Consider the following 11,420-nt stretch of genomic DNA (forward strand, 5'->3'; position numbering starts at 1 on the left):
TCGGATGGACGCCGGCTTCGCGAGGCGATGGACCCAGGTTCGACTCCGATTACGGGAAGCATTTCTTTCTTTCACTTCCGTTTTCGCGTTACAGATGCCACCAGTGAAAACACGAACTTTAATAGAGAGTTTGCACTCCGTCTGCTCCGTGGTTACCATGTTGACCGGCACCCAACGCGCCTGCCCGCGCAGGTACGGAGAGGAGGGCGCACCCCACCGTAACGAATGCATGGGCATGGCGACGGCCGGCCGCGGAACTAATCCACCCTACCGCAACGAATGCGCAAATGCCCAGGAGGGTCTCGGTGAACACGGTAACCACAGAACATACGGGGCATACGGAGTGCCAAAACTCTCTGATATGATCTGCATCATGGCACTGCATGTTCGATGCAGAACGATTTGCATTGTTTTCAGACATTACATTACAACGGTTTTTAATGCAATGGTTTGCAAACGTTTGCATTTCGTGGTGCTACAACTCAGACCGACCGTTTGGCCCAATTCGTATGTTCTACACCGTCACTCGTCGAAAATTCTTTGATTGCTGCGTGAATTGATCAATCGAGTGTATTATGGTGGAGCTTAACCACAGGATTGTTTTAGACCATGGTACCACGGGCATCCAAAAGCTGATTCACAGGCAAAAAAAGTGTTTGTATACATTACCGGGAACCAAGTAAAAAAATTGGCCGCGTAGCTGCTCCTTTCGTTGCAAATGTCGTCAAAAGACGATAATAGTATTTATCGACTTTTGCCAAGTAAATGCCTCCCTTCGCTTTTCCGCTCACCTCTCATGTTGTTCCTTTTGCGTCGCGCTCCTCCCAAGGTAAAGACGCCAAAGGTTTGCTCAAATCATTTAAAATTTCCCGCGTTCCACTGCTCCAAACCGGGTGTCTCGATGCCAACGCTGCCGTACGGCGAAGACGCGTGTGAATCGAGGCGCCCTACTTCAACGTTTATAGAACCGCGTTTCCCTAGTCCACGGGCGTTCCAAACAGAACGTGGAACATATCTATACTCGGTTACAACTCAAGAACGGCACCACTTAATGTAGTGTATCACTCCACCAAAGCGCCGGACCCGTGACGTCAGTGGGCGCGCGTTTTGAAAGGGGTTTGCTATGAATGCGTGATATCGTCTGCCTTGTCTCACGCAGTTTGTTTGTCGTCACTGGAGTCGTTTATAAGCATATTAAGTCCATAAAATCACGGGAACGGCTCACGCCATGTTCAAAATATTCCCAGTAACGCCCTACTTGCTCCGCACGGAGAAACATCCGGCTACGGTGATAAGGCACAGCGGCAACTTCCGGTGCCGTCCTTAAGTTGTCACCGAGTATAAGGAACCTTTCGTAACTCTTGCCACTTGATTTCTTCAAATGCCGCCAGAAGCTATATGGCGCGGGCGACAGCAGGCGACGGCGGAGTGATATTTTTTTTTCTTCAGTTGATGAAGTATTTAATCTCGCCAAAATCAAACATGTACGATTTTTTATAAAGGAATGCTGCAAATATCACTTCTGTATTAATTCGTTGTCTTATATCTTATATATGCGTAATGTCTTGTTGTTCTTCAACAATATTGACAAGTATAAACATTACAACGGACTTAGACGGGCACACTTACTGTGACTATATAAAACTATTGCGCAGGCATTGTTCTACTTTAGCCGGTTGGTTGAATCGAGTCACAGACAGACAGACGGACAGACAGACAGACAGACGGACAGACAGACAGACCAAAATTTCTGGGTTTAAGTAGCTCCAGAAAGACTATCGTCTTTAATGGCGAAAACTCACTAAACATGGACTATGTGAATTCTTCTGGGGTAAACATTTGCGCAATAAACATTTTCCGTTGCCGTACCGGACTTTCTGCTATACTGTCTGAACCCGATTAATCTACTGCTCCATTTGGGCGTTTGCGCAGAATAGGCAATTTGTCATGGAAGACGTAGCGACCCAGAATTTGCCACAGAGCCACACGTTAAATACTTAATTTTATCAAACGTAGTGGAATTGTGCAGCAATTGATTGATGTGATTAAGAGACATCAATTGCAAATGCCGATAAAATTTAATAAATATACGCGTTTTGTGCAACCATGTTTCTGGCGAAGAAGCTTGAAAAAAATCGCACAGTAAAAACAAACTTGACGGAGGGCTAGAAATAACGTAGGACACAGACGGGCGCCCGTCTGTGTCCTACGTGATTTCTATCCCTCCGTCAAGTTTGTTCGCGCCGTAAGATTTTTTCAAGACTGTGAACAAACTAACTCGCACCAGAGAACTCCGCAGAAGCTTCCTAGGTAACGTCAAGACTTTTATTTATTATGTCAACATTGTTCAAGGTTTCTTTTATCTTTGAGCCTTGTCACCTTTGCGAATAGAATGACAGTATTTTGTTTCCTTTCTACCTGCTGAGCTTGACAGCATCTGACAATAAAGTTTACTGACTGTTTACTTGAACTTCCTAATTTGGTACTTGAAAGACGATAAAACGAATGCCAATTTTCTTACCGGTCGTCGTTTTAGCATTTTAAATATCTTATACAAACCCAAGTGATTTCAAAAAACTTTATTCCGTTATTTATTTATTGGTCAAGTACACTCTGGTGTTACCCAAGGCAGTGTCCTGGGCCTTTTACTTTTCTAATTTTTATAAATGTCTTACCAAATCGCGTTTCTTCGAGGGTAAGGTTGTTTGCCGATGACTGTGTTATTCATCGCACAATAATCTGCTTTACTGGACAACTGGCCCTCCAAACTGACCTTGACTCAATATCTACTTGGTGTTCGACTTGGTTAATTGTCCCTGAATAATTCTAAAGCTAAACTTATGTCTTTTCCAAACCACGTATCTCGCATTCAGACTTCCTATTCCTTAAATAACACAACTGTTGAGCTAGCAGACACTTACAAGTACCTGGGACTAAACTTGCACTGTGACATGACATGGAATCATCATATCAATATCATTCCTGGATCCGCCAACCGCTCATTCGGTTTTTTAAAGGACAGACTAAAATTGCTCCATCAAACCTCCACAAACTTGCATAAACAACTGTCAGCAGACCTAAAATTGAATACGCATCTGCCATTTGGGACCCTGACAAAGCATACTTAGTTGACCAAATTGAATCCCTTCAAAATCGCACCGTTCGTTTCATCTTTTCACATAATTCAGGTCATACCAGCGTCACGGCACTCAAACTTCTTGCATCTTTACCTATCCTATCGCAGCGGCGTAAACTATCATGTTTATCATTGTTTCATAAACTCTACCATGACTCTTCACTTCAATCTGATTTCTTTTCTTCGCCACCGACCATCTTTCCCCGAATGGACCATGCCTTAAAAGGGACACGTGTGAAATGCCACACTTCTAGATATTTACATACCTAGCACAATTGTTGATTGGAATGCCCTATCATCGCACATTGTAACTGTAACCGATCTGAGCAAATGCTAAGAGCTTTTACACACGTACTACTTTATATGTTAACTGCACTAAAATGTGCTGTTGTAGGAACAGGTTAAGCGCCAGGCACAACTTGAGGAAGGAAAGCAGACAGGAAAGGGGCGCCGCTTTGCTGTCTGTTTTCCTTTCCTTTCCTTTCCAGATGAGTCCTTTCAAGTTGTTCTGTTTTTTCTTCTTTCTTGCTTTTCTTTCTTTCTTTTTTGCCTCGCACCCGCTCGTATTTACTTGTTTTCCTATTACATGCTGTTAGTATTCTTCGCATTGCGGGTTTTCAATGTATCCCTCCCCCTATGTAATACCAGAGTCCTTCAATGCTTTACCCTCCTAGTGAGGGCCTTTAGGGGTATTTTTGAATAAATAAATAAATAAATAAATAAATAAATAAATAAATAAATAAATAAATAAATAAATAAATAAATAAATAAATAAATAAATAAATAAATAAATAAATAAATAAATAAATAAATAAATAAATAAATAAATAAATAAATAAATAAACTTATTTATTTATCACTGGTTCCTGCAGCATCCGTAGGGCATTATTGTAGGGGGGTTTTTTTCAAACAGTATGGAGTACATATATGTTTCAGAGACAAATAACAATGAAAAGCTTATTTTACAACAATACATGAGGCAAATATCTGGAAATAAAGTTATACAGCATGCTCGAGAGCTTCAGCAATATTCGTGGCAAGAAAAACTTCGTTTGGGAGTTTATTCCAGTCACTAATAGTGTTAGGAAAAAAATAAATGTTTGAGAACATAAATGCGGCATTGGTTTTCTCGCATCCCTCGTACATTGACTGTGGGTGCGGATACATAGTGTAGCTGATTTAAATACAAATCTTGAATTCTGGCCCTCTTTGCTACTTCGCTTGTAAAAATGTTACGCACTTCGCCTGTTACTTCACCTGTTACTACGCTTGTAAAGATATTACTCTGTTACGCACGCAAGACCTCCTTTATTTCGAAAAAAACCGACAGCCCTCATAACAACATCGTTGAACATGAGTTTGAAAACACTACTGTAAGATTTTTGAGGGAAATTCTTTTCTAAGAAAGGAAAGAACAAACGTCTCAAACTAGGCATCAGAAAAAGGGGTACCATGGAATGATACCATGATCTGTTGATTTAGATAAGTGCTATGTTTAACTTGATTTTGGAACTGTTGCACATCGACACAGCTAGCTCCCAAAGAAATATTCAGTTCAATGTGAGGAATATGTCAGCAAAAAGACGATTTTTAAAGTTATCTACGCTACGTGTATAATCTGAAGAAATTGGAGCCTAATTACACTCCAAGAAAGTGTTATTGAGTTAATTAAAAAAAAACAGCCTTTTAATTGACGCTGAGACATGCTTCTAATGTTTTATACGGATGCGTGGTGGAAAATAGGGAATTTGACAGGGCATGTTTGCAAGCAAAAGGTGGGCGTACATAATTCTTAAGCGTTCAGGTGCAGTGGCATCAAAATAAGTTCGCAGTCATGCTCGTGTATTACGCCTCGTGAGGATTAGCAGTGATAAAAAAAGTTGAATAAACTTCAAAGTACGTATTCGCCTGGTAAATGCGGAAGCAGCTCCGCTGTACACCAAGGCCCTTGAAAGTAAGCTTCAGTGCAAAACTCAGTTGCTGCAACGACTTTTTAGGGGATCAATGCAAAAAGTTTGACAATAAAGCCTGACAATGAGGTATCGGCTGAAGCCATTTCAGGCGCAACATGAACACAAGGTCCAGAACAGTGCGAACGCGAAAAAATTGAATTTTATTGAGCAAAGTTCTATTGCATTCTTCATCGTAGGAGCGGAGGGGAGGGGAAAAATGAAGGTGGGATGAGGAAACAGGGAGGGTGTTACTTGGCAGGAGCGACAGAAGACTACCGCATTTGGCAGTCACCTGCAGCGAAGCAAGAAGACACAAATGTATTTTCTATGGTGCATTTCATGCTTTCTTGTGCCTCTTTCCTGGCCCTTTAGCTACTTTTAAATACAAGAAAGCGTCCCCGAACTGGGCTCCGTTGCCTCCGTCATGTGCGGTAGCGTGGTGGTCGAGCGGCCAGCAAAAGTTGCTGCCTTGGTAATGGCGACAAGAAGCGGAAGGCAAACTTAACTGGTTTACTGTGGAACGAGGATGATCAGCGACGACACAGAAAAATCACCTTTCTGTCCGAGACTCGAACGGAGCGACAACGGGATCCGTTGCTGTCAATCGAATGCGGTCTGCGCTCGCAGGAACCGCGTATTTATCGCCGAAGCGCTAACGGTCAAACACTTGTCCTCTAGTGCTTTTGCACATGGCCCGAACATAGTGCAGACACACACGAGCTCCCTTTCGCGAGTTAGGGAGGGCGGGCAGTAGCGTCGCATGTTGAGTCTGAAAGAGGGGCCGAGGAGATCTCGGCGAGCGGCGTCCGCTTCGCAGGGGCATGTCTCTACATGCCGAACTGTTTGTTTTGTATTTTGCAATAGCCGCGGCTTGATTCATCGCTAGTGGGGCCCGTCTCAACACGTTTTCGAGGAAGGCGGGCTTTCCGCAAGACACAGGTGCACTACGCGAAACTTGCAGCACGCGTGAACAGGGTAGCGACGCGCTGAATCGTAATACTACTGACGCTGGTGTCACCGCAGCTGTGTGACCTCACATTTCGTCAGGGTCGAATTGAGGTAAATTCGGCCCTGGGCATTACCGCAGGTTCCCATTCACATTTCCCCGTTCCAACCTCTTGGTTCGCCCCTCTCCTTGTACCATAGATTTTATTGCAACTTCATTGAATTAGAAAACGAACAATATGCGATCAATGGGAATCCTGCCACAGTAATGCGTTAGCATTGCTTTTGCAACACCCAACACAAACGCAGTTACTAACGGAATCAGCACGCGTAACTTGTATCCATTCCATGTCTGAGCGCTACAGAACGACATTGTGGAAGAAAAAAAAGAAACAGCGGCTATTAGCAGCACAAAAAGACATGGAAAATTTGATCGTAACATTAGCTATTATAAACACGAAAATCTTGTATTCACTTTGTGGATTAACGTTACCTAGTTCTGATGAATTGTGGGGTTTACTATGCCGAAGCTACATTTGGAGTGTGAGGCGCGTCGTAGTAGAGGTCTTCCGGCTAATTTATGCTACCTGGGGATATTGAACATGCGCCGAAACCTTGACACACGGCCGTTTTAGCTTTCTGCCTCATCAGCAAAGCAGCCACCATTACCGGGATCGAACCCACGTCCTTGGGTTCAGTAGCACAACAGTGGTTCTGTTTTTTTGGAAAACCAGTGTAGCTAAACGAAGGTTGACCGGACTAAGCGAAGTTGCATTGTCTGTGTTTTCGTATAATCGGAAAAACTGAACCGTTATACCCCCTTGCTTTGCTCTCAGAGAGGAAGCCCTGGGCTGCAGCCTCCTTAGCCCCCCCCCCCCCCCCTCACCGCTTCTCTTCCCCATCATTCTTGTACTCGTTGATTCCGCCTTTTGTCAATAAAATGAATTATTTCTTCACTAACATAAGGGGACATGACAGCAATAATATGATATACTTTCTGATTTCGCCGCTATCGCCCATATATTTTTCTTCGTTGCTCCAGGTGTGAATTAGGCTACTGCCAGTTGTCGTCTCGGGATCTCGTCACAGAATAACGGATGCTTCTAAACGTAAAAATATTAGCACTCAGTACTGAAACAATTCTTAAATTAATGGTTCTTTTGATTTTCCAACTATTTCAAGGTAAGACTTACAATATTGTTTTTATTGTTATAACTTGCTCCATTCTAACCGCATATTTTTTTTTTCGCGCGCCTAAGATGTGATATGCCCCAGTACAGGTTAATTTAGAGCATTGTAAACATGTTAAAGAGCAATGTTCTTGTCATGCGTCGTATTTTTAAGTAATACGAATTAAAAATAAATAACGAAATGACAAATCGAACAAGATACAGTATAAGCAATGAAAAATAATTTTAAAGCAAACGAATGAAAATAAAATGAAATTAGTGAAATAGAGAAAAGAGTAAAACTACGTAAAGTAGCCGAAGCTGATTGTTCAGTGAAAGCCCACATTGTTTGCGTTGTTCAGCGTTTTAAAACAGTGAGGGTTCGTCGTCTGATAGCTTTTTAATTCGCGGAATTTTCACAGTAGGTTCTTCCCTAAGATTGTTTTTTTTTGTTTAAATTAGTACAAGACTATCGGCGATGTCCCATCTTGTATTATTCGTTGTAAGCATTGCTGGTAATTTATCCGAGGTATATATTACAATGGCTTAAAATATACCTTTTTTTGCCGCAAGACGTTCCCACTGCCGGTGAATTCTGCAGAAGACTGTTAGGGTAATCTTACCTTTTTGAGCGTTTAGTTGATTACAATATCAACGTGAGTTGCAGTACAATTTGAAGAGAAGTGTACCAGAAGTGGACGTTGACCAGAAGGGGACATGGTTAATGCGTTATGTCCTTTAAATGAGAAACTCGTTAGAGACATGTACGGAGTCCTAGAGGAGTAATCTGAGTTTAATTGTTACAGAAGTAGCAATTGAGCGGCTAGTAAAGAACGTGCCCGCTAGATTATTTGCTCGGCGATGCCAGCAAGGGTATGTGCGGTGTCACAAAAAAAAATACAAACAAACCTAAATAGTAAAAAATAAAGGTGGACCGATTGGATGCACTTTGTCCTTTGACATAGAAGCGAATATTAGAGATACGTACTCGGACCTGCATGAGTAATTTGGGAATTCTAGGCACAGAAGTAGCTGATAGCGGATTGAGATAGCAGGCTTCCGCTAAAGATCCTCTTTGGTGATGCGAGCGCGGGTATTTGCGGAGTAATATTAACCGAGAGAAAAATACCTAGAGCGCACTCATCTGTGTTGTTTTGTGTGAGAACGTCGCTCCTGTTCCGAGCAAAACCCTTTCTTACAGTTGTGTGTGCAGTTTTCTGTTTCGAGCAACTAGAAGCTTATTGTGTCCAAATAAATAAAAAAAAAATATTTGCAGGAACCCAGAGCACCCGAATCGTCTACCCCAGCATTCTTGAGGCTCGACGGGAGGACGAGTACAAAGTAATATCCATCGACAAATCAACCACATTATTCTTGAAGCAGACATCGGTGCTTGCTGAAACAATCCTTGTCACAACGACTGAAAACGGAAAAACAACGCAGGACCTGGTAAGTTTACGCGCTATTTACGGAACAGTACATATGTTAGAAATACCGTTGTGCTTGTGCGTACCCAAAAATTCTTACAACCACGAATCCTACCAAACACTACCAATACTTCTCCTGGGATAAAGTGTTGCAAAATAATTATAACTTGCTCTAATTACTTTTGCACCATCCAAGGTAATTAGGCAGGTACGGATAAAGCACGTGTTGCTCGGAAAAATACATGTAATCTATTTGTTGATGAAATTGATGCTGCACGCAGCGATCAGATTGAGGCCACAGGCGTTTTGAAAACAACGTACATGTTATGTGGATGTGTTGGAGACGGTGGGAACTGAAGAAAAACAAGTTAAACATTGGAATCTACGCAGTTAAAAAGTTGCGCCGAAGAGATTTCCGCAGCTTCTAATGCTGGAGTGTCTGCCGCCATAATCGTTTTCCACCTTTAGTATGGTGACAGAGTAAAACATTTACTGGAGCAGGGTAAACGTGAATGAGAAGAAATAGTACTATCCAAGATAATTGGGAAGTTACTGATGAAAAACGTGTTGCTTGAAAAACAAACGTAAGAAGGAAGGAAAGACGGTAAAAGAAAGGCAGGAATGTTAACCAGGCTGTGGCCTAGTATGCTATCCTACACGTGGGAAAGAGGAACGGGGAAAAAAGATGAAAACAGGGAAAGACGGGGAAAGGTAGAAACAGAGGGTAAAGAGACGTGCCCAGCGTTAGGACGCTATAGAGAAAAGAGCAATGGGTTCATAGAGAGAGAAATAGAGAGAGAGAAAGAAAGAGAGAGAGAGAGAAAGAGAGAGAGAGAGAGAGAGAGAGAGAGAGAGAGAGAGAGAGAGAGAGAGAGAGAGAGAGAGAGAGAGAGAGAGAGAGAGAGAGAGAGAGAGAGAGAGAGAGAGAGAGAGAGAGAACAAGCAGAGAGGTTTGCCGGCGTTTGCAATCACCTATACATGCTTCTCTACTAGGGGTTGATGATGTAGGGAAAACAGGGCCTATAAAGAGGTGGGCAGACAGAAAAAAAAGAACACCGGCGTGGCTTGACTTAATTGTTGACGGACTATTTTTCAGATTGTGTCACATAATTCACAATTTCAAAATATGACCAATGGTCACCAAATAAGAAAAACTTTTAAGAGCCTAACGCTGCTTTGAGGGGCAAGTTCATGGTTCTAGGATAGTACACAGTTCCCGGCCCTTGATCTAGGCGTTCAGTATCTTCAAAAAGCGTGATCTTGGTGCCAAGTAGGCAACATATTGTAACAACATATGTTCAACGGTTTCTACCGAAGAACAGTTGTTGCAGTACGGGCTGGTCGTCAGTCCGAGGCGAAAAACGTAACTGTCGGTGTTAGCCAAGTTCAGTAGTAGGCGATGATATAATGTCTCTATGCAACGAGGGAACTGTCTTGGAAGTCTTGATTTCAACTCAGGGTAAATAGCGCGCAAAAAGACTTCGTCATTAGGTTGATTACACCATAGCCGGTTTCTTTCAGTTACTGCAAAGCGACACGCCATGGTTGAGGCCTCTGTTTTTGTAAAGAACCCTTTACGGTATTTCCTGTGGTTAAGACCCATACGGGCCGCTTCATCGGCTTTTTGATTTCCAATAATACCACAATGGCCAGGTATCCATTCCCACTTTATACTCTGTCCAGCAATGCAAGTGAGGTGGTGAATGTAGAAGGCTTCGGAGACTTCGGTATGGTGGGGGGGAAGACCTGCTCGTCCTTGACAAAACTTGCAGAGCTGCCTTGGAGTTTGTGAAGATGCTCCACCGATGCGGCTCATGACGTATGATGTAAATAATTGCGTCTTTAAGGGCATTTAGCTCAGCCGCTGTAGATGACGTTGGTTGCTCCAGGTGAAATGAAAACATTTCACCAGTAAGTGGCACGTACATTCCAGATGAAGAGCCTTGCGGGGATGACAATTCATACGTAAATATGTGAGTTCTAGCCGAATTCATTCTATACATACATTCTAGCACGATATGTAGTATTTCTGTCTGGGCCATTGTATTCTTGGGGCCAATTCCAGGGATGGGACACTGAATTTGTAAGGGAGTAACGTTTCTAGGAGGATAATGTGGAGGCATTATTTGCTTGGGCTGGCTTGAAATAACAGGGATATACTGAGAATTACTTGGACGAATCCAGAGGTCGAGCAGCTTGAGGTTACACGAATTTAAAATGATTTCTTGAGTGAAGCCCATGCCTCAGGTGCGCGCGGAGGGTCTCCTGTTTTCTAATCACGTCAAAAGGCAAACAACGTGCCTCTGCAAGGATTCCGACCCTAGAAGATCCCTTCGGGAGCCCAAGACAGATGCGTAAATTGTTTTTCCTTGCTGTCTCAAGACTCTTCTTGCTTTTGTCTGATATTCGTTGTAGGATAGGGAGGCTGTACTTCAGCGCACCATGCACATAGCTGTTGTGTAGCATAACCATTAAATGGCAATCACTGCTCCAGCATACACCTGCAAGACATTTCAAAACCTGAATGGCCGAAGAAATGCGGGCCCGTAACCATTTAACCTCAGGTGACCAGGTCAAGCTGCGATCTATTAAAATTACAAGAAATATTTGAAGTCGTGGGTATAAGAGTGCGCGGCCGGCTAGAATCAGTGGATAACAATCCATGTTTATTCGTGTAAAGGCCATGGCTACGCTCTTATCGGGGACAGTTGAAGGCCACGGGCTGCAAGATAGCTAGGGATGTTATGGATGGCTTTCTGTAAAGGCCTATAAACGGTACCTCCAGCGAGGT

General features: G+C 42.9%; 1 protein-coding gene across 1 annotated transcript in view; it reads left to right on the forward strand.

Moving 5' to 3' along the window:
• Positions 1-11,420, forward strand: part of LOC144161559 (myb-related protein B-like) — a 118,385-nt gene that overhangs the window by 94,621 nt on the left and 12,344 nt on the right. The window lies entirely within an intron of this gene.

Source organism: Haemaphysalis longicornis, unplaced genomic scaffold, assembly GCF_048455015.1.
Source record: "Haemaphysalis longicornis isolate Haplotype H1 unplaced genomic scaffold, Haemaphysalis longicornis Haplotype H1 scaffold_12, whole genome shotgun sequence".
NCBI lineage: Eukaryota > Metazoa > Arthropoda > Arachnida > Ixodida > Ixodidae > Haemaphysalis > Haemaphysalis longicornis.